The sequence below is a fragment of the Cryptomeria japonica genome, chromosome 6, assembly GCF_030272615.1.
Source record: "Cryptomeria japonica chromosome 6, Sugi_1.0, whole genome shotgun sequence".
NCBI classification, from domain to species: Eukaryota; Viridiplantae; Streptophyta; class Pinopsida; order Cupressales; family Cupressaceae; genus Cryptomeria; species Cryptomeria japonica.
The window spans coordinates 29,450,175-29,473,906 of NC_081410.1; positions in this window are offsets into that span (position 1 = coordinate 29,450,175).

A 23,732-nucleotide genomic window follows, 5' to 3' on the forward strand; every position below is an offset into this window, starting at 1 on the left:
AGTGACAACTCATCCTTCCAGCAACCTCACAACGCCTCACTCCACATTAAAGGGTTTATCAACCAATATAGGATCAAGGGAGTCTTGATCGATAATGGAGTAGGCTTGAATATCTGTACACTACAATTAGTCATAGCTTTGGGATATGCAATTGAATCAATGGATCCCCGCAAGAAGATAACAATCAAAGCCTATGATGATGTAGAGCGTTCATCCATAGGAGATGTTGTACTACCAATCTGAGTGGGACCTGTGGTGAAACACATCATCTATCAAGTTCTGTACCTTCCTCTACCATACAATTTATTATTAGGAAGACCTTGGATGCACGCCATGCAATCCGTTCAATCTACCTACCATCAGTGTATCAAGTTCCCACATAATGGTGTAGAAATTTGTTATTGCCTCATTTATTCCTCATGACAAGAGCAAGTCATCCTAGAAAACTTCCATTCAGATTCCTTATCTTTCTTCTGACACCTCAGTTCAAGTCCTTAGTACATCTATAAATCTTCTTTCAATCACAAATGTCAAGTTTTACTAATTGGTTGAACTCTGTGAACACGTTGAACCATCTTGAATTGAGTTCAATAGGTTCATTTAGGTTCCATAGGTTCCTAGGTGTTTGGGGAGGTTTTTCATACTAATATTTTCTTTAAGTGTCTTCCAGTGGCTCTCTAAAAGTTTATTGTTTGGCAATATGTTACTTTATTTCTCTCCAGGTTTTGAACTCATTGAACCAAGTTCAAGAGGTTCAAACATGTTCAACATGTTCAATATAGCACAAATGGTCAGCATCTTGGTATAATTAATTTTCTTGCCACGATTCCCCTTGAGCGCAGCGAAGGCAAAGCTGAACATGATGAAAGTTCCAAACCAATCTATTATTCAAGAACTCACAACTGCCCACGATGCTCGCGAAAGCAGAGAGGATGAGGAGGATGGAAAAGCAACATAATGCATTGATTTAGGCCCAGTTTCCTTTATTTTTGTAATTTCTCATGTTTATGCAAAGACTTTAGGACATCTGTCCCAGAATACATCTTGTTGGTTTCATAACTATTTTGGGGGAGGTCAAGTTTTTAGGGAGACCTCCTCTATTCTAAAAACTATAAATTAAGGAAAGACAGATAGAATAGGGGTTAGATTGGGTGACAAATTTTGGTTGGTTTTTGTTTTTCCCTTTGTTTTGTGAATTTTCTGTTTTGTAGAAGGAAGAATCAAACTTCTAAATCTAGAATGGAAAAAGATTTATACATGTATTATCATGCCTTTGTCGCATAAGAATATATATTTACTAAGATCATACTGTTTTTGGGAGAAGGAAAATTTGTGGGTTTTGAATCTGTGTAGACACATATCTTTGCATATGCTTATCTAATCAAATAACAATAATGACCTTTCCATTGTAGAAAATTATTATATTTCTAGTACTCCTTCCCTTGAGTGTTTGTTTTCTTTTTGAAAAGATTCGTGTTTGAGAATAGATTCAGTTTCTTTAATCTGTTCATTCCTTATTGAAATTGTGGAAATGGTATACTGAACTTTGATTCAATTACTTTCATCTCTTGTATTGAAAAGATAGGAAAGATTGTTTTTCTTAGAAATATGTGCGAAATATTGGCCTCTCATCCAAGAATGAAGTAGGCAGCCTTAGATGCTTTCAGGTTAAAAGCAACTACTCAAATTAAATTAATTAAATCATTCCTTGAATAACTGAAATAGGGAGTTGTACCTATGGAAAATTCAGAGGGAAGTGGTTTATACAACACTTACCCAACTGTTTAGTGGAACACTTGTCTTTAAAAGAAGGCGACAGAGTTTAAAATTGATCATTTTAAGAAGGGACACATCTGTTCACTAACAAAATCACAATCATGGGAGATGCAAATCCCTTTGCATATTGTCTTAATATCAGTCATCAACTAGATATTACCATTCCCAACAATAGAGAAGCCATCTCATCCACATCATACATAAGTCCAACCTCTCTTTCTAGCTCAAACACCACTATACCCAAGCAAGAAATGCTCAAGATGAAAATAGCAGAGGAAGGTCCTGGGGAATACAATCTCAGCCAAATCTTTTGTGTTGGACAAATTCCCACTTCTCCTAGAACTCATGGTAAACCTCAATGATTACTTCAAATGCCACTGGTCAAGCTAGCATGTACTTTGACACCATTCATCCTTGGAAAGAGTCCAAAAGAAGAGACCAGAGATGAGGACTTAGCAGAATGGATCTATAAAGACCCAATCACCGCAGACATCCCATAAGCTAAGCTTCCCATAGATCAATATGGCAAAGGCCTTCTCATTATGCAAAGAATGGGTTATGATGGTCAAAGTTCTTTGGGACCTTGCAAGCAAGGAATACATGAACCGCTACAGCCAAAATTAAAGCCCAAAAATAACATAGGCTTAGGCTTTCAAAAGGATATTCTTCCTAAACTCAGATTCAAAGGAAAACCTAACAAACCTATATATCAACCTATAACTCTAAAGAGGTCACCTTTGATTATATTAGTAGCATCATGCACCATAGCAACTACCCCATTCAAGCTAAAATTCCCCAGCAAAACCATCCACAACACCAGTCATCCCACCAATTAAACCAACAACCCCATCAACAACAACAATAACATCAATAGCACCATTAGTAGCAACAACTGTATCAGAACCCACAGTAGTATCTATGACACCAGTAGTTTCCACAAAAGCAGTAGAGTCAACACTACAAATACTCCCCGTATTGGATTCATTGATCCACATAATTCTTCCTACAACACCAATCATTTCATCTACAATGGTACATCAACCGATCACACCTGCAGTGTTTAACTCAAAGGATATCCCAGTATGGTATAGTAATCAGATACTGAAAAGTGACTCAGAGATTGACTCACATGAGTGGGAATTTGATTCCATCCAGCTTAATACTTCAGATGAGGAAGACACATCACTACCTCCACCTTGCAAAGACATCTCGATTTACGGAGAAACACAGATAAAGACCTCTTAGGTTCTTGAACTGGAAACTTCTTCCATAGACCCTGCATCACATCCTACGCCTGATTCTGATAGGGAGAGTACCATCAATGACCTTCACCACAACATCTTAACCCTCACTGACACATCTAATGATCTTAACCTAATCGATGAGGTAATGCCCATTATCCATCCTAAACTCATTGAATGGAACCAACCTAATCCCCCATGTCTTGACCATTTCCAAAACGATGAGGTGATCATTGACTTTTTGGAACTACAAGATAACATACCAAGCGGGGATCACAAAGTTGGATTCACCATTGACCTTAATAGCACAACATACTTTGGGGTGGATGCCAAACCTTTCAACTACAAAAATATAACAATAAAACATGTATCTTCCAGTGAAAACCACACTGTGGCATTGTTTGATCCCACAAAAGTAAAAAGAAAGAGCATATCCAATGGTGAAAACCTCTCTGAGGCGCCTGAGGATGAAAAGTTTGACATTCTCCCCTCTAGTACATAGCAAGAATGATCAACAATTCTCATTGAGGAACAAAAGAATACAACGTGGGGACTCCTGATAGTCCTCACCACATACATTTGGCTTTTCTTTTAACTCCAAAGGAACAACCTAAGTTTGTAAAATTCTTCCAGAAGTGCCAGATTAACTTTGCATAGTCATATGCAGACATGCCTAGGCTTGATCCTGATTTAGTCATGCATCACCTTGCCATAGCAGAAGGAGCCAAACCTGTCAAGCAAAAGCTTTGCAAGATGCATCCTCAAATTGCAGTACTAGTCAAAGCAGAACTTAAGAAACTCCTAGATGTTGGTTTTATTAGACCAATTCATTATGCAGATTGGATATCCAATATTGTGCCTCTTGGAAAACCAAATGGGGGCATCCGTATCTATATTGACTTCAAAGATCATCACAAAGCATGTCCTAAAAATGACTTCCCCCTACCAAACATTGATATAATAGTGGACCTAACAGTAGGACATGCCATGCTTTCACTCATGGATGGATTTTTAGGGTATAATCAGATAAAGATCACACCAGAGGATCAACATAAGATGGCCTTCACATGTCCATGGGGAACATACTACTAGAATGTAATGCCTTTTGGTCTAAAGTATGCAAGAGCGACCTATCAAAGAGCAATGACCACCATCTTTCATGACATGATGCATACTATAATGGAAGATTATGTTGATGACTTACTGGCAAAATCACTAACAAGAGAAGGTCATCTAGAAATATTAGAGGAAATATTTAACATACTAGAACAATAGCATGTTTGACTCAACCCAAAGAAATGTATCTTTGGAGTAACCTCAGGGAAGCTTCTAGGTTACATTGTCTCAAGCAAAGGCATTGAGGTCGATCCTGCCAAAGTCAAAGCAATCATGGACATGCCACCTCCAAAGAACATCAGTCAGCTAAGGACATTACAAGGGTGACTACAATCCATCTGAAGATTCATTGCACAGCTGGCAGATAAGTGTCACCCTTTTACACACATGTTACACAAGAACATCCGCTTTCAATGGGATGCTAGATGCCAGCAAGCATTCCAAATGCTTAAGGACTATCTCATGAATACACCATTATTGATTCCACCAGATCCAAGTAGGCCTTTATTACTCTATATCTCAACAACAAATACAACATTAGGAGTGCTACTGGCACAACACAATGCAGAAGGGAAAGAGTGTGTTGTTTACTACATCTCTCGCACACTGGTTGGCTATGAACTCAATTACACACCCATTGAGCGAGCTTGCCTAGAAGCAATCTTGACAGCCACTAAACTGAGGCACTATCTATTGACACATAAAGTATAGCTAATTGCAAATATTGATCCACTCAAATACTTACTCAGCATAGTAGCATTGACAGGCTTCTTCGCCAAATGGGTGATGATTCTATGTGAATTTGACATCAAGTATGTGGACCATAAGGCTATCAAAGGACAAGTTATTGTAGATCAATTGGCCGATGCACCACTCATAGGTGATCATCCTCTCATTTCCAATTTTCTAGATGAAGAGATATTCATGATCACAGCAGCACAACCATGGAAACTATACTTTGATGGTTCATACACTGGGTGTGGCTCAAGGGTGGGCATTTTGTTTATCACACCTCATGGTGATAGCATCTTGAAGTCTTACAGGCTCACATTTCCATGCATAAACAACATAGCTGAATATGAGGCCTTGATCATAGGACTTAGGCTAGCCATACAATGGAGGTTATAAGAACTACAAGTATATGGCAACTCCCAATTGGTCATTCGACAAGAAACAGATGAATATCAGACCAAGGATGAAAAACTCATGCCGTACAAAAAAATGGTGGACAAATTAAAAAAATCATTCACCACTATCACCTTTGAGCAGATACCCAGAGATCAAAATCGAGCTGCTGATGCTATGGCTACCATTGCATCTCTCCTAGATCTTCCATGGAATTCAACACGCTATGAGTTCTTGGTAGAACAACTTTGGATTCCTGCTTATGATATCCCCGAATCTAAGATGATATGTCACCTTATTGGTTCCGAATCCCCATGGTACAGTGAGTTCTATACCTACCTCCATGATCACACCCTTCCTCCTAACCAATCAAATAACCAACGTAAAACCTTTATTCACCAAACTGCTCGATATACCATTATTGCTGAAACCCTATACCGACGCAATCTTGATGGTACTCTCCTTCGATGTCTAGAGCAAGATGAGATAACAAAGGCCTTGGAAAAGGTACATGAAGGAATTTTTGGAACTCATGCAAGTGGTCTGTCACTAGCCAAGAAACTCATGCGCACTGGATACTATTGGCCATCCATGGAAAAAGGCTCCTACTACTTTGTCAGAAAGTGCAAAAAATGCCAAGTTCATGGAGACATAATACATGCACCAGCACAAGAATTACAACCAATCACAACACCATGGCATTTTTGTCAATGGGGACTTGACCTTGTGGGTAAAATCCATCCATCTTCATCCAATGGTCACAAATTCATTATTCCGCCACCGAATACTTCACAAAGTGGATCGAAGCTGTTCCACTTACCCAAGTCACCAGCAAGCAGATCGCTTCATTCATCCTTAATTAAATCATCTGCTGGTATGGTGTACCCATGTCCATCATCACAGATAACAATCTTCCTTTCAAAAATCAAGATGTCTGTGAGCTCTGCAAGAAGTTTCACATCCAACACCGCTTTTCCATTCCCTATTACCCACAAGGCAATGGTCAGGCTGAAGCATCAAACAAGACAATATTAAGAATCCTTAAGAAGATAGTCAATGATGCCAGTCATGATTGGCACGTTCAATTGAATCCAGCACTATGGGCATATCAAACTTGCATTTGAACCCCTACAGGCACAACTCCCTACTCACTAGTCTATGGCGCAGAAGCCATCCTTCCTATTGAGGTTGAGATACCATCTCTATAGGTTTTCTTGCATAATCTTATAGATGATGAAGCATACAGAGTATCTCATCTTTAGGACTTAGAGCTACTTGATGAGAAATGACAAGCTACATACAATCACCTCAAAACTTATCAACAGCGTATTAGCAAAAGCTATAATCATCGAGTTAGACCTCATACATTTGAGGTAGGTGATCTTGTTCTTTGAGAGAATCCTTGTAACCAACCAAAAAGAGAACATCGGGGAAAGTTTGAATCAAACTGGCTGGGTCCATATGTTATAACTATTGTATTTGGATCCAGGGCATATCAGTTGGCTATGTCTGAAGGAGAACCGCTAGCAGATCCGATCAATAGAATGCACCTCAAACGGTTTTATACATAAGTTGCATAGAGCATCAGGTTCCCATACATACCGGAAAAACAACAAAAACATTCAGATAAATATCCTGAAGAAAATACAAAAAAAAAATCAAAATAGTAAAGAAAAATCATGCATCCAAATGATGAACAACCACTCTGGTGGCACCTTGGGTAAGTGCGATGGTGAAAAACTGGCAAACAAGTGCCACTCATAAAGGCTATGGCTCCATTGTCTTTTAGACTTGTTGTGATCACATTCATTTTATCCATTCATCCATCCATCCAAACCATGGCTTGTTATTGATCTACAATCCAAGATAGTACTTCACGCATCTTGCATCCCACTTTTTCATAGTCATATCTAATCTAGGGGCAATACCCTTAATCTAGTTGATGGAAGTTGATTCTACATTATTTTGTGATTCATTGAGTTCTTCATTCAAAACTATCTCACAAAATCCAAAAACATTCAAAACAATCATTAAACAACCAAAAACATTCGAAAAACTATCTCACAAAATCCAAAAACATTCAAAACAATCATCAAACAACCAAAAACATTCGGAAAACTATCTCACAAAATCCAAAAACATTCAAAACAATCATCAAACAAACCAAAAACATTCGGAAAATTGTCTCACAAAAACTCCAAAAACATTCAAAACAATCATCAAAATACCAAAAACATTGGAAAACTATCTCACAAAATTCGACAACATCAAACAAACAAAAAGATGACAATGCATTGTACATACAAATTCAAGCAGATACCAATCAAAAATTGTGAAATACTCAAACGATGACCACTTATCACATCAACCCAACAATCAACATCGACACACCAACTGTCTTAACAAGGATACATCCTTCCTTACCAAAACAAAAGACAAGATGACATTTTCTTTGACAATAAAATTATGTTTAAGCTATCAAATACTTGATTGATTTGTAGGTTATTCATTCATTTATATATATCAGGTTCCTACGCTACTCCGGGATATTCGCAGGTGATTAGAGTGGCCGAGATGGTTCCTACAACATTGTTTGTATATCTTCTGTGAATATTCCAATGAAGTTCTAGGGCATGTACTAATGGTGTCTACGTGGGAAGTTCACTAAGCTACGTGATCTTATGCGAAATATAGTCATACATCACTATGGCTTGCTGCCTACAACGTATACCTCGACCATATGAGCATGAACCATTATCAAGGGTCCATATTCTTTATATATATATATATATATATATATATATATATATATATGTTGTTTGCTTATAGGTACAATGCTCCATCTTTGGTTCCTATTGCCGCATCCAAGCTTGATAATGGTTTATCTCTTACTACGGTATGAACTTGTCTTGAGATATGATCAGCAAAAGATCAAGGAGGATGTTCCAAGTCATGCATGCAAGGAGATAATCCTTGTTTGTTCTACAAGTGCTACTTAGGTCAACTTGATCCATTATATCAAGTTGCTTGTATTAACTTGCTATATCAAAATCCATGTAAGGAATATTCAGGTCATCTTGAATCATTATGTCAAGTTGCTTGTATTTTCTTACAACATTTTAAATCTCAATGATGAAAATAAAGCACTATGGATCGTCATTCCATCTCATCTGTTTATATTGTATTTCATTGCATATCGCCCATCCATTTACTCATTCATTATTCATATGCATAGTTTTGTATGCAAGTGTGAACAAAGTTAATATGAGCAGTTATGTGAAATTTGACTTGGTCTTGGATACATTCATGACAGAGTACTCTGATACATCATCAGTGCATCATGCAGAAGTCTAAACAACCTTGCATTCATCTATCATAATCACATCATCATTACATTTAATTGCATTTGCATAGAGTGCATTTCATATCATTTACTTGCATTCAACTACATATAGTTTGTTATGATTTATTGGCATTAGTCTCATTATATCATTTCATCATTTCATAATCATGACATTTAGGTTCATTTATATATTTTCCTTGGTTGCATTCATTTAGTGTTAGTTACCGATCATCATTTACCATCATTAAAACACGTGGGTACCTTGCATTTATTTATTTATCGATTAGTTAAGTGCATTCATTTATCCATTTAGTATATTATTATACTCATTCATTTCATTTCATTTAGGATTCATTACAATGCATTCATTCTCCTTTTTAATTGCATTAAGGTGCAGTTATTCGGTACCCATAAAGTTGCATTATCATTACATTATCATTTCACTTCATCATATTTTTTGGCATTTAGAAGCATAATAAAACCATTTGCCTCAACATTGGTTCATACATTATCCATATACATTCATTTAGAAATCATCATTTAAACATTTGTACTTTACATTTGTTTATTCATATTCCACTCATCTAACAAACATCTAGATGCATTTACATATATAAATCATTCCTTTAGCACTTTATATCGTAACATCATTGTATATCATTATCTCATTATCTCATCAAAACATAAAATCCAAAGTACCATCATAATCATCATTTCATTATGCATACATAGCCATCATGGCATTACATACATAAGACATTACATCACCAACACATCATGCACACATATATCAACCTGCATCCACATGTTAGCATCCCATTCATAAAACAAAAATGCATATAGACATCATGTAAGAATAAATCATCATAAAACATGCATATAGGAATCATCTCATAAACACATGCATATAGCAAGTACAAGTATCCATCTAAGCATAAATCATAAAATCATCATCCTGCATAAGCTTCCATACATGTCATCAAAATGCATATCAGCACAAAATATGGGATCTCCTCTTGTATATCACATCATATCGCCAAAAATATACATGTATTAGAGTACAATGAAGTCCAAAAAATTTGCTACCAAGAGCCATCCAAGACATAGTCCAAAATGACAATGTAAAAACATGCATACAAAATGCTCTCTCAAATGCCACTATGACCGGATGCTGCACCACTGTCACCACCTGCTCCCCCACTAGCCCCTGCATCACCTAATCTATCTCTCCATGGAGAACCCATCACACCACCACTACTCTGCATCCTCTGAAACCACTCTGATCTCTGTCGACGCATCTATGAATAACTCAGTGCCCGTTGACTAGATGGCACCTCCTACTCATATAGGCCCCGCAATTAATCCACCTCTGCACCTTCTCTCCATACCTCCCTTGCTAATGCCTCCATAGATGGCCCCTGTCCTTGTACTCCCTCCAAAGCCCGCACTCTCCTGCAACTGGATCACCCTATCCATGACCTGAACTCTCTCCCGCAGCACTACAGTCAACTCTAACTCTCATGCAAACAACTGCACATCTCTAGCGGCCACCTCTGCCTCCATATCCTCTACTCGAGTTTGCAAAAATAGTATCATATGATCCCATGGATCTCCACCTATAGCTCCCTCCCCCATACCCATAGGTGCCTCTCCAGTGGCTCCCTCCCCTGTATCCATAGGTGTTTGTCCCTGAGATAGCCGCAAAGGCTGCCCACCTCTCCCTCTCCATTGCAATCATCCACCACCCCCACCTCCACCTCCGAATCCGCCACCTCCTCCAAAACCACCACCCCCTCCTCCTCCTCCATCACCACCTCCTCCATCCCCACCACCACCATCCCCTCTCCCCCATCCACGTACTACTCTGCGACCTCCTCTCCTCCTCCGTCTTCGTCCCCTATCCTCCTCAAAATCTAGAATCTGCTCTGCTGGATCTGATATCCATGGAATCGGATGTGCTGCAATATACTGCATATACTCCTCTAACACCCCAACATCTACTACCCCTGGCCTCATCTACCATGGTCTCACCTATAAGGTGCAAAATTCTGCCAATGCCTGATCATATGGTAGCGCTGGCCCCCATAAGTACCTCTCTCATACTACCCGTGCATACTCTCCCAAACCACTAGGCAATCCCTGCCTCCGCCCAAACTGTCTCAACACTCTGCCAGGCAACTGTCTCTCCACATTTTAGGTTGTCCTACCAATGAGGTATCATGTCATGAACACATACGAAAATGTCTCTGCATCATCCTCCCATGGCTCGCACTCAATATACAGCCTCCAGATCACTGTATCCAAGTCATCCAGTGCCCGCCGCCACCACTCTGACTTGACCAAGTGGGGCTGACTCATCATACCTCCATACATGTATACATATGGCTGGTCCACTGCTTAGAATCTCAGACTAACTGGTCGGGTAACTAGTAAGTGCTCCCATGCCCAAATATGCAGCAACATGATACCCACTCCCAATGAGCCCCTCCCTCGGTATGCTACCTCATGTAGATCCCGATATAAGTGTGATAGCATGCACAGTCTCCATGCAAATCGGGTCCCCTCTATAATCATATGCTTGATCACCTGACACCAACCAATGACAAGTCCATGCGATCTTCGATCTAGACAAAGCAGTCCCCTAACAATCCTTGATAGCACTGCTAGTAATGGCTCATACAAAGTGGCTATATTCTCTTAGGCTATCAACCTATCATCAATAAAGACATCTTCCTCAAAAAATCTCTACACTGCTAATGTCCCCCATGCTCGGTTATAGCTCACCAGCTCTCCTTGAATAGGAATGTGCATGATGCACCATACATCCTCCAGTGTCACTGTCATCTCCCCTTACACCAACTGAAACGTACATGTCTCACTATGTCATCGCTCTGCCAATGCTATGATCAACCCGTGATCAGTTGTTTTATTTCAAACTTTCTTAAGTTTAAACCTAGACTATCAACAGATACTTTAATCAAGTATTTTCGGGTCTCAACAAGTAAGCAATCATGGCACACCTAGACTTCAATAGACATTTATCCTAATGATCTAAGTCTCATTAGGGTTGCTATGGTTCAAAACAACTCTCACCTCACATCTCCATCCATCTATTATTGGCATCAAGAGATCCTTTTTCAAACACACTAGGGTATCTATCTTTCTACACATAAGCGCTATTTTGAACACAACAGTGCTAATACTATCACAAAAGTGCTAAATCAACTATGCAATAGCGCTAAACTAACAATAGCACTATATTGACTATACCATAGCGCTACTTCACAACAATAGCGCTCAATCAACTACTTAATAGCGCTAAACAATAAAAGTGCTAAAATAGCTATACCATAGCACAACTTTTGACAACAATGCTAAAACCACTATGCAATAGTGCTATAGCGGCACAATAGTGCTAATTAAGTTGACAACAGTGCCAAAAACACAGTTTTAGCGCTACTGTGTTGACTCAACTTGGACTAAGCAAAAAACATATAAAAAATGCATAAAATTCAAAAATTCAAATTCACATACCATTGGTCCATAGTCGTCTAGCCGCTGGAATCGTCAGACTTTCTCTAATCAGTGCTCTACTATGGGAACCAACATCCTGACTGTTGCTTGCTATTCCAAAAGGTCACTCCCAGAGCTCAAATTTCACTATGGACGCAAATGCAAATGAGTCTGTTTTCACCCCTTTCCCCCCATATATACCCTTCGTCATAACCCTAAATTTCCCCTGCTCACCGCTGTGGTCCCTGTGAACTTCCTGAGCCTCCCATTTCTCCATTTTATCTCCGATTTCTTCTATTTTTTACCAATATTGCTAGATTCTTCTCTTCTACCACCCCGCCAATTTTCATTCTTTTTTGAGAGATTGCCCAATTTTTTGAAATTTTCGGCCCATCTCTCGAGGGGGCATACCACCCATTAAATTAACATTTTATGGGGCATATTTCTTCATGCCTATTTTTCTTTCTTTGAAACGATGTGATAAACCGCACCATCTCAAAGAGGGGCAAATGTAGTCACATAAATCTATCCATTTTAATTAAATGAATATTTGCTATTTATTTGATTAAAAACCCACTAGCCATCAGTTAATTAAATTAACATTTAATTAATTTCATCTTCAAAAACATTCTCCTATTAATTAAATAGATTATTCAATTTATCTTAATTAATTCATTAAACCAAATTCACAATCAATTAAATGAATAAATATTATTTATTTAATTTAATCCCCTTTTCTTCTTTTAAATAAATTAAATAAAACATTTATTTAAATCATTTATTCTCCCTCCCACTTGAATTTTCCTACAAGTGCAAGTTGCAACCACAAATTGAAATAAATTGATTTTATGTTAATTAAAATTAACAAATAGCATTTAGATAACTCATCTTTCTTTGGTTATTAAGCTTACATTTGCATACTTTTCATAATCATCTACAATCTTGAACCTCCATAAGGCATCCATAGTGCAAAAAGCTGCTGAGAGCTACACTAATTTGGAACTTGGAGAGGAGAAGAACAAGGGAGAAGGAGCTAAGAGCATGGGAGAAGGCATTTGGAGATGCCTTGTTGTATTTACTTCCATAGTTAAATATTTTATCATGTTTTTTGTGCCTCTTTTGGTATGCTTGCTTAGACTTGTTTTTGGTTGATTAACACTAAAGTTTGTCTTTGTTTCTTGTGTTTTTGTGTGTTATATGACCATAGGTTTTAGTCTAACATTGTCCATTTTGCAGAGCATCAAATATAATTAAAATTAACATGACACGACCTCTTATGCCATAACCAACTATCATCAATATGAGCAATTAAGCATGTCTTATTACCAGTGTTCAAGTAAAATATATTACGTCCAGTTTGAATATCGGTTGCAATCTCCAAACCAATATTGTTAATGGTTTTGCATTTTCTATATTTAAACTGAAGTTGAAAACTCTTGTCTACCAATTGACCATCACTCAACAGATTATGCTTTAAACCTTCTACATAATAGACATTATCAGTATTATGCTTGCCATGCAAAGAAATAATACCTCTACCTTTGATCATACTTGCTTGGTCATCTCGAAATCTAACTTGACCACAATTGTATTCTTGTAGGGACAAAAATTTCCCTTTATCTCCAATCATGTGATGTGAGAACCCACTATCAATTACCCATTCATGCTTATCTTCAACTTTTTCTGCCAGGGCCTTTTCTCCATTCTTGATAGCCAGCTCCAGTTCATCTTCCTTCCAAACATAGAACACCCATTCCTTTCCATTGTCAGATCCACTAGCAAAGTCTTTTGTCGGTTCATCCCCAGAGTCATCAGGTACCCCTTCCTCATCTTCTATGTAGCATTGTTTAATTTTCTTGAATATATATATGTTTTGGTTAGGCTTAAAAGATTTCTTAACTCTTTCCTCAAACCTTACATTCCTTTTAGGACATCTAGATGCAAAATGACCAATCTTATTACATGCAAAACATTTAAAAGGTGCTTTTCCTTCATACTTACTTCCTATTGGTCCTTTAGGTACTCTTCTAGAAAATAAGGCTTCAAGTTTCTCAAGTTCTTCATCTTCTTTTCTCATGTCTTCCAATTCTTTTGCATATAGGACTTTCCAATCACTTTTGCCAGTAGATGATGATGATGATGATGATGCATGAAAAGTAGGTTCAGACTTTATAGCTCTAGAAGATCCAAATTCTTCAAGTTCAAAAGCAGATAATATCCCAATTAGAATGTTTCTATTAACTGAAGTGTTTGCCATTGTTCTTAAATCATTGCACTTGCCTTCATCTTGTAAGTCGGTGGAAGGGCTCTCAAGACTTTGGAAACTATTTCATCTTCACTTAGAAATCCTCCAAAACATTGAATTCCCATAACAATATGATTTACTCTTTTCATAAATACAACAATTATTTCATTAACTTCCATTTTCAAGTTTTCATATCTTATCCGGTAACCATAAAGTTTAGCAATTTTGACAGTAGGATCACCTTCATTTAGAGTTTGCAATTTGTCCCACATAACCTTTGTTGATGATTTATCAGTCAAACCCATGATCTGCTGATCAGTAAGTGCACACAAGAGGACTTCTCTAGCTCTACAATCATTTTCAATATTCTTATCCAAGTCTATAGGAGCAGGATTGTCAGATGGCGGATTATAAGGTGTGTATCTTTTCTCAGTGATCTCCCAAATATCCTTGCCAAGACATCTAAGATGAGTCTCCATTCGAATCTTCCATATCCCATAGTTTTCTCCATCAAGATTAGGGATTTCTCTTCTAAAAATAGTTTTCGGTGGATTAGAAGTGTTAGTTGCCATAGGATCTACCTCAAGCGGTTAAGCTTCTGCTAAACAGGACCAAATCTCTGATACCAATTGTTAGGATAACCGGTGAACAACTGAGAGTGGGGGTTAATCAGTTGTTAACAGATTATAACGTTTAATCCACAATACAACCTTAAACTGGAGCACAAATATTTAAATACCGGTAAAGCATAAACATATGTCTGTAGACATAGATATCGGTAAACAATGCAACTCAACAATTAAACAGATAATCAATGCAGGGGCCTACACATGCAGGAAGGTACACTGTCTAGAGAATATTGCTCATTACAAAAGAGTCTCACTAACTACAAAGGTTAAAACCACCTCAAGATATTTGGACAACAATCCAGAATGATGAGCTACCAGAAATAACATCTACCATGCCTAATTACAATCCCAATTAAGCTCAATACCAGAGGCCTTTGACCTCTTCCTTAATCCCAATTCGATCCTCAATGATCGACCTAATATTTTGCTTGAATGATATTACAATATTTGCACATTACATTCCTTTCCACAATCTAGAATGAGATCTTACATCATTTTATACCAACCCTAAGACCTAATCCAATTAGGTCGGCCACCTAAAAGATATTACAATAAGATCATTACATAAATCTATTTTACAATGATATGCTATGTCAGCTTAAGACCAAAACAACAATTACAAATCCATAAATCATCTTGAAATATCTCAGTAACATGTAGAGTACATGTTATCATGATACTGGTCCATAACCGAGATAGGCACCGAACCTATTCTGGGTCGACCATGCCAAAACAATGTCTTCACGCAGTTAAAGCATGATCAAAGAACATCTTCAACATCCTGAAATCCATTTAGAAGCCACACCAACACCACTTATGCATCCTATCAAGATTCCTCAGTGAGAGCTTTGTTGGTAAAACCTTAAACCAATGCCGGTAAGGGTTTGCAAGAGTGTATGATAGCATATGATTACCAAGTCAATACCAACTGACCAAAACATGCTCCTAAAGCACATACCACATGTAACTAAACATACTTCATAGATCCTAACATACTGGTAGTGTCGAACAGATAATCTCTTCTACCAATAACACTAGATCTTCTATTGGTAACCAAAACCTGTTTGTCAGTAACCTTCCATAATAGTTAGTGTTGACATCAATAACAAAAAATCAATGGAACACATAATCAATTCATCCATAATGCCAACATGATAAAGATAGGATTTCAGAGAACCAATGAAGATAGCAACATATATCTCAAATCTGAAGGAGATAAAATACTGGTTAGTGAAGTATTTGTAGACGATATCATATTCAGAGTAAATGATGACATGAGCAATAATTTTGCAAATGAAATGAAAAGTGAGTTTGAAATGTCTCTAGTGAGAGATATAGAAAATTTCATAGATTTGCAAATACAACAAATGAAGAGTGGTATTTTCATCACACAGTCTAAGTATGTGAAAGAGGTATTAAAGACATTTGGTATGAGTTACTGCAAACTAGTTGGAACACCAATGGTTACAGGTTGTAAGTTGTATAAGGAAGGTGAGGCCACGTCTGTTGATGAGAAAGATTACAGGTCAGTCCCAGAGCTACTTGAAGAATTTTATAGCAGGATTGGTGTAGAAGTGGAGTTATTCCACATGGGGAGCATCAAGTTGTAGGTTGTTGATGCTACACAGCAAAGTTTTACATTACATGTTTTACTTTCTATTTGGCATTGTTGTCAAAGGGCGATAAGAATTATGTGATTTTTGTGAGAAGAATTGTATGTTGTACAACCAGCTAGTAAATGAAGACAAACTAAAGACAAGCTGAAGAAAAGGAGAGTACAATGGTAAATTGTAAACTAGGATTCCTATTCACAATCACATCAACCAATGGTATTGATATTTGTATTGTCATCAATGCCAAAGGGGGAGATTGTTGGCATTTGCATGAAGATTGCATTAATGATATGTTATGTTGTCATTGATGTCAATTCATAGGTAATGTTATTATTTGTAATGATGTTTTATAACCGGTAGGAAAGTTTGTGGAGTGAACTGGTATTTCTAAGTATTGGAGAGTTGAGCTAGTAAACCCCACCTGTTGTTTTGATAAACCCTAACCAATTAAGTTTGGTGAATTGGCTATATTGGTTTATGATTTGATGTTGAGCGGTAATGATTATGACACATATGCTTATTGTATGAAGACAGTTTCAAAGTATTTTTGGCCCATTCAGGTAACTATTTTTTATCTTGGGAATGAGCAAATATATTGCATATAATCCAAAGCACGTGATGAATTACTGAGTTCGGTGAAGCGGTAATCAAGGAGTGATTGAGGCTTCCTTGAATGATGTGTAGAGATTGTTATATAATCCAACAGTCATACTTGAACCGACTTGTTTGTAATCTCTATGAGAATCAGATTTTTGTTGTATTACCGACCTAGTTGATTTTTTTATAAGGTTGATGAGTTGTTTAGTTTTAAGTGTGTTGGAAAAGTTGAATTGATTGTGTGGTTGCCAATTGAAGTTTGAGTAAAGGAAGATAGGAGCATGAAAAGGATCTAAACAAGCAAGTGAAGTACTATTCAAATAGATCAGCAAACTCCTATTGTTTTCAAACAATTACAGTAGTTAAATCCCCTAACCGAGTAAGCTCTAACAAGCTTGGTGTTATTCAAATCCTCTAACAAGGTGATCCATTAGCTTGGATTCTAAATCCTTAACCAGGTGGTTCCTAACAGGATCGGTTCTTAATAGGACTTTTTGTAAAGCTTTAATAGGCTTGGCTCCTAACAAGGCGAAATTCAAAAGAGTTCAAAATTTCTTGTGAGTACCATCTCACCGATGTTTTTCCCATTTGGGTTTCCACATCAAAAATATTGTGCCAAGTGGTGAATGTTTTTGTGGTTACGTTTTTATGGTTGATTTGCTTAACTACTTATTCCACTTTGATAAGTCATGATAATCGGCAGCAATATGAAATGAAGTTTTACTTATGTCAGTAAAAGTATTTGAATGGTTATAAGTTTTTAAGTTGATTATTGTTATCTGTTGTAACAGTCAACCGGTTTAGTTTGATAGGTTTTATCTTAACAACGATATTGCATTGATAGTTCTAAGTTTACATTAAGTGATTAATTGTGAGATTGGTGAAGATTTATTAATTTTTCTATCTATTGATTCACCCCCCTCTAAGTAGTTGACTGGATCCTTACCATCATACCATCATAAAGAACAATAAATTGATAAAAAACCCCTCTCTCCTATAAGATGGTTAGCACATGATGACTTAAATGTAGACCAGGTAACCCAAGCAGTCACCAATAGGACTAGACAATGGCTCAGTTTAAGGGTTAGGTCGAGTGCTTCAAAGGGGAAGCAGAAGGAGTCCACCTCAAGGGTACCCCAATCAAGGGGTTATAAGGAATATAGTCGCAAAACAAGATCGAGCTCCCAGAAAAATACATCCACTGACCCAGATGAGGCAGCTAGGCCTGAATAAAGCACTGGTAAGTTGATGAAAAAGCTTCATGAGAAGATGAGAAAGTCAGAATTATTAAAAAAGGCTACTAAATCTGGGGTGAAAGAAGGATTAGGCATTGTGCCACTCGCAGAAGTTCTTTTGGTAAGGATTGCTATAGGACAAACTCCAAGGGAAGGTTCTCAGGAGGAAGAAGAACAATGAGGAACAGATGAAAATATGCAACCTCCTCCTCCTGATACAACAGGTACATCCACTCAGTGTCAACCTATAGCCGCAACACAAGCCCCACTTGCTACTCCCTAAATGCCACCACCGGCTGATACAACAGTGCCTCCTAGGACATAGGCATTTAGACCTACCATAAAAACTATTGGTGTCCATAATATTGAGACTGATTCAGATCAAGAGGAGGAATATGGAGAAGAATAACAACTAATGGGAGGGGAGAGAGAACAAAATGAGGCTGAAGATCTATTAAATAAAAAATTAATTTTAACTCCCAAGGATTAGGAAGATCTCTTAAAAGATATAGCTATTGGGCATTCACAGAGGAGGTTAGTTATAGGCTAGGAGAGTTGCATAGGAAACAACAATTAAATGAAGATATAGCTCTCCAGTCTAGCCCTTCTCCCAAATACCTTTAATCCAAGGATATAGAGGCACAGGAGCAGAGGAACAATCGGATGTCCATATTGTAACTGCCAACGTCGTGCCACATGAAGGTGACAAGGATAAAGATGTACCATAATGGTTAGAGTTCACCTTTGGGAGGAAGAAAAGGAAGGTAGTGCTACCTAAAGTTACACTACAACATGCAATCATAGAGGAACCAAGGAAGGTTAAGAAACCTAAGACTATGCATCATCTATCGAGAACAGGTTCTGGTGAAGTGGTTGTGGATGTGGTAGTTCCACTACAAATAGAAGGTCAAGGCTCCTTGAAGTGCCAAGTATCTCAAGTAAAATTGGGTAAGAAAACAAAGTGGGGGGAGTTGGATACTTTTGAATTAGCTACCAACGTCATTAGAGGATGAATGGAGAAAGAATATACCTCCCATGTCGAGGTCAAAGCATAGTTGGAGTAGTACAAGAAGTTGTTGATAGAAATGGGTAAGCCACTAGATTCTTGCAGAAACGACAATCTACCTTCAACCTCATCACTTCTAGAGGAAGAGGTAAAAGCATTAATGGAGGTAAGACAAGTGGTTGCCACAAAAAAATCTTGGGCCCAAATAAATGCTTCCAAAATTAGATTATTTTTACAAAATACTATGAAAGAATATAAGGAGGCAGTATAGGTAGGAGGAGCATTAGCTTCTTTCTCTCAGCAATGGGAGCGGAAACTAAGTGTTTAGTAAACAATTTTGGATATTAAGTAAAGTTTTGCACCTAGGTGAGGAAGTAATAATAGAGGAGGACCTCTTGGGGGGAGATAGTTGTAAGAATCTGCAGTCTTTCACATACATTTTGGAACTAAAGATGGAGATGCTTTAGTAGTTGTGAAGGTTGTGGCTGACATCTGAGTTCCTCTCCTCAAGGTAATTTTAAAATATGAGGATTTTGTAAAACACTTACTCATAGTTTTTGGATTGGGGATAACTGATACATGGATTATGGAGGAAGAGCAATTACTGAGTCAATGGGATGCATATGAGGGCCAAAGTCTAGGACTTCCAGCTCAATTTGCTGTCACATTGATGGATAGATATACATATTTAATTACATAATATCAAGAAGTGGCAGATATAATAGGGGAGTTAAAGAATAAAATGAAGACTGCAGAAGAAGTTTTGAAAAAGTACAATTTCAGAATCAAGCATGTAGTTGATCCTCCTGCTGAAGTAGTTGCATGTATCATTAATAATTATGTCCTATAAAAAGAAGTAGAAGATAAACACATAGTTGCTAAAGATAGGAGGACTTGTGAAAAGAGATTTTGCATGACTTCCCACTGGTATTGTGGCTACAGCTCCAACTCATGTCCCAGTTTTGAACAAAATTCTGCATGACTACGAAAGCCTAGCTCATACAACATGGTCTTCATAGTGCTCACCTAACCTCCATTTTGTAGTAGTTAACTAGAGTCTAGAGGCATAAACTTGCAAGTTAACTGTGACTCGTAGTTTTGAATTCTTTATTTAGATTAGGCTTATTTCCTAGAAGGCCAGAAAACTCTATAAATTGAGGAGTTTGATTCATTTGTAAGGGTCCACAAATTGATGATTTGAGGCCTACTTAGAAATTTTAGATTATTCTTTCAGATTGTTATGAACTTTAGTTATTCTTTATTAAACATTCTTTGAAATTAATACAAGAAGCAACTTATAGATTGTTTGATCTATGTACATGTTCTATGAGGTTGTCCTTTTTAATCTAGTAATGTCCATTATTTGAAATCAACAACATGTTATGATCTTTTGTTTATTGCTTTATGAATCATATTGTGCACATAAGTGGTGTATGAGAATTATTGAGATAGACAATATTTTGGGGATATTATTTCCACGAGTCTGTGAAGTTGTTGACTTTGCAAATTTACTGGAGGTCCATTATTGAATGCTGATTTGGATAATATTTGATAATTTTTGGATTGCAGGGTACTAATTGAGTAGTTTGTTAAGTTGTCATTGTATTGGTTTCATTGTTGTTTTCCTATTTCTTGATCTCTCACAATTTTATTTCTAGAAGAATCTTAAAACCATAAAAATACAAAAAAAATTAAATTAAGTTACTAACGATCATTAGGATTTAGTTTTAACCAACAGAACCCTTAATAGGTACAACCACATCAACCATTAGACTGCCCATCACCATCGAGACCTGACTAGAGAGACCTTGGAGTAGTTAGTTTTCCCAAACTTGTTGCTTTTCAGGAGAGGTGGTGAGAGTTCACATTGGCTACCTGACTGTTGGTGAGTGTGTCAAAATAGTCATCAACAGTATGAAGGGTGAAGGAGATGTTTGCACCATATGAGGTTCCAGTCTCATTCAAAGAAATGGTCCTAGAAGGAACTTCAAAAAGCCCAAGTGACTGTAACTGGTACCCAAATCCACCGTGAGAACCATCTAATGAAGAATATGCTAAAGAATAATATGATTCTAACATAGAACAAGAAGAAGTGGTTGTTAGAAGAGAAGAAATAGTTCCTAATCAGCTTCCCAGAGTACAAATAATGAGAGGACCAATAGTTGAAGTCCCAAAGGAAATGAGAGAAAGGTGGAGAGAGTTAGAGAGATGTTTGCAACTCTAAATATTCCTATCACATATACTAGATTGATGTCAGAGACTAACTCGGTAATCAATTCAAATGAGTATGAATGGGGACCTCAACCATTATCAGATGCTTCTACAAAAGAGAATCTTGAAGAGTTCACTAAGCCTATAGATGAAGCAGAAGTAGCAACACATAGAAGACTACAACGGTAATTAGAAGAGGTTAGGCTACAAAGACAAGAGGGCTATGAGTATAAATTTGACACAAGGACCAGCACAAGAAAATTGCTCAGAGAATATATCTTCCCATGGATCTAGACAAGTCAGATATGGAAACACAACTGAGGAGTTGGAAGCCAACTAGGCAACACCTGTCGTGAGTCTCAATGAACTTGAATGGACACGCATACAAAAAACCTCTAAGAAAGTATGTCAGTTACAAGACATTGGAGAACTAGATCTAGAAGGAACCTGTAGCAATAAATATTTTTACATTGATGTTATCCATACCTATACAAATTAAATTTCTGATGTTGAATCAACTCATGAAGACTTAGATGCTCCCTCCTATGACTCTAAAATAAACTATGTCTATGTGCTGAATATTGAACCATTGTCTAATGAAGTTGGTATGCCTCAACTTGTAGTCCAATCTCAGGTGGTAGACGTGTCTATGTTAGATTCAAAGACAGTCCCAAAGACACTAACAGGGGGGGGGGGGGTGAATCAGTGTCTAACTAGTTAGTAGAATATTTAAACTTATTTATAACTTTGCAACCCAAAATAGTGTACCGATAAATAAGAATTAATGTAGTAAACACAAATAATAGAGACAACATACACACCATAACATGAGATATTTAGCAAGGAAACCCGGTGTGGGAAAAATGTCATTGGGATTTGTGACCCACAATATTTACTCACTGGCCAATGAATAAATACTACTTACAATAGGGGCCTACTCATGCAGGGAGGCCAACAACCTAGAGTTCACTGCTCAAAGAAGAGTCTCACTGACTACAAAATGGATAATTAAATCCAATATAATGTACTACTCAAAACAACATCTCTAATGCAAGGTTCAGTACCGGTTTAAGCTCAGATAGATACCTTATCCAAAAATCTTCATTGCCACTAAATAATTATTTTCTACCATACATACCATATATCTCCTCTCAAAATGGCCTATAAGATCTCATACATATATGAGTCTTTTATAATATACCATGTCAGCTTACAAAAGATAATTATATTTCAATAAAAAAAATTTATCCCATGTTGGCTGGAGTGCCAGTATGCTTTGTTGCTGATGTAATCTGAATGTCAGTGTAAGTGCCTGTCGGTGCCAATGTCTACCAGTGTATAATATATGTGATGTCGGGCATGTAGAAATCTATTTCTGGTTGGTTTCTAGTAGGATTCCATCAATGACAACATCAAATATTCTCATAAGAGTGTAGATTGCCAACAATCTCCCCCTTTGGCATTGATGGCAACACTAATGAGAAAAATCAAAACCGTTATCCCAAAACTGAAATCCAAAAAGATGTGCTCCCCCTAAGCGAGTGATCTCCTCTATACATGCATTTTTCTCTTTAGTACACCCCCTTTGACATCAATGACAAAGGATGTCATAAATAATCAAAAGAATACAAAAATGCTACCTCAAGGTCTGTAACTAGTTTGTTACTATCTGAAAGATGTCCACCAAAACTAGGTTTAGACTCTGCATAAATTTGTTGTTGTCATTTAGAGTTGCCTCAGTATGTTGGATCATACTAGTGAGATAGTGCATTTGTTGCTCTGGTGATCACTCTCCTTGAACTGTTGTCTTAGATAATTCAACTCTCTGAGTAATAAGATTATCCAACCTTAGACCAATTTTACTTTTGAGTTCCTGGGCATTGGACCTTATTCTTGCCTTTTCTTTCTCAAGCTTTTCCAGCTTTTCTTCAAAAACTGATATAAGTCTAGATGAACCTATTATATTATCCACAATGTCATCAATTTATTTTTGTGTCTTTTTGATCTCCTTATCAATGTCCTCTATCAAACAATGAGGTTTACATGCTTCTCTATATAACTCATTATACTCCAAAATTGTAG